Raw genomic sequence first — 2,085 nt, 5'->3', positions numbered from 1 at the left:
TTATTCAGAATGTGGACTGACTGGGGAAAACAGTGATAATGGTAATAAGATAACCATAGGAAAAAAGGAAAGTCTAGATAAGAAGAAAATCACAAAAATGTCACCAAAATGCACGGTGTAAAATCAAAAGATATTGAATACTTCAAAGGGAACCTTTACTGTAGTAATAGCTGGTTGGTGTATCTGTCAAATATGAACTAGACAAAAGACAGATGCACTTGAAATGTCTTAACCAATAAAGAGCCCAAATGTCGTTCAAAATGATCTGAGTATTTAGTTCAGAATTTTCAATGGAAACATCAAAAAACACATGACAGAATATGGTAGAGACAGATGGATTCTTTTGGTTCAAGTGTCATTTGATATCAGCAATTGGAATGTATTAGCTCAGTAGCTGCTGAATTGATTAAAAGAAACTAACATAACATCCATAGATAGACCTGTACAATCTAAATCTCAAACCATGCATTCTGGAAACTCACACTTATAAATATGGAGTGAAATTAACTAGAGATAGGGCTATGGTGTACTGCATCTTTGGCTGGTGAACTTTATAACAGCTCCACACAAAGGAAACAAGTAGGAAAAAAAATCAATATTAGGTAGACATGAAAACATGTACACATTGTATCCTTGGACATCACTTTGTATCTAGATTCCTTCCCTGTGAAAACTGATGTTCAGCAGCATATTAAAATGATTGCTGAATGAAGTCTGAAGTAAGATAGAAGGAATTACTTTGCAAATTAATGTGCCCATCATAAAAATGAAATTACGGCATTCTACAAAAAAGTTATTTTTTATAGTAGAAGGAAAAAAATGTATTTACCTTATATCCTTACTACCAGAGAGACTTTAATGAAGTTAAATTTAGTAAATATCATGGAAAATCAGTCATTGTGCCTCTTCTCTAGGGGTAAAGAATGTATATAGCATAGACATAGGCATGAGTAAAGATAGACAGATGTAGACAACATGGCTATAGCCATAGCTGTAATAATAGAGAGATGGAAATAGTCTCAAAGGCAGAAAACATAAAGATGCTATAGGATCAAAAATCCAAAGCAGGAAATAGACTGAGAGGCCATCTGGTCCAAACTTGTCATCTTATAGATGAGAAAACAGGACCATGGATCCTAAGTGATTTGCTCATGGTTGCACAGACAATAAGTGAAAAACAAAACACTGACTCTAAGGCCAGTACTTCTTTCAACTATGATGCTTTTACATGGAACTGGATTTCTAATTCTACTGTTACAGAGAACTCCCTCTACAATTTCAGGTTGCCATCTTCTCTATGACTTATATTCTTATAGAGTAACCTAGGGCACTGAAAAGTACAAGTATATGTCAGAGGTAGGTCTTCCTGACTCCAAGCTGTCATGATGCCACTATGTATATTGTGGAGAGAAAAACAAAACAACAAAAACAAAAACCTACTTGATTACCTGAGTCCTGTTTAGGTAAAATATATCCTGATGCACATAGCACTCTAGCTGCACCTGACCTTATAAAAGTTTCTCCCAGAATTCAGCCAGAGATTTTCCAGACTATTGTTCTTACAAGGGCAGACTATATGTCATCAGTCCCTTCAGATGCTACAAGGATATTACTGATTGGCCATCTAAGATGAGCAGCCCTGTGAAAGCTATATAAGCCAAGTCTGTACCTTAGAAAGCTGAAGCTGCTACCACACTAAGAAATATTCTTAATATGCTAAAAAAATTTCAATTTCCTTTCAGTTTGGCTACTCCCTTTATTTGACATCCAACCACATGGATCTTTTGGTAGGTAAGGACTCTTCCTTCCAGGATATGTACAATCTCAATAATTTATATGCATGAAATGTACCTACACATGCCTTATGTGCATTTGTATACACATATACATTTATTTACATACAATAAATGTATATGTTACCTGGAAAACTCACTTAAGAAGAACTTATGTAAAAAAAAAAAGTTCAGCAATTTATTATTTTAACAAGCCAAATAAAATATTTACATCTATTTAAAAGATCAAGAACAAGGAATATATACTTCTTTTTTAAAAATTACAACTAACCATATAAATAGCAAATTACAT

Source organism: Phascolarctos cinereus, unplaced genomic scaffold, assembly GCF_003287225.1.
Source record: "Phascolarctos cinereus isolate Bilbo 61053 unplaced genomic scaffold, phaCin_HiC Scaffold_9;HRSCAF=440, whole genome shotgun sequence".
Classification (NCBI taxonomy): domain Eukaryota; kingdom Metazoa; phylum Chordata; class Mammalia; order Diprotodontia; family Phascolarctidae; genus Phascolarctos; species Phascolarctos cinereus.
This window is presented reverse-complemented; position numbering follows the sequence as displayed.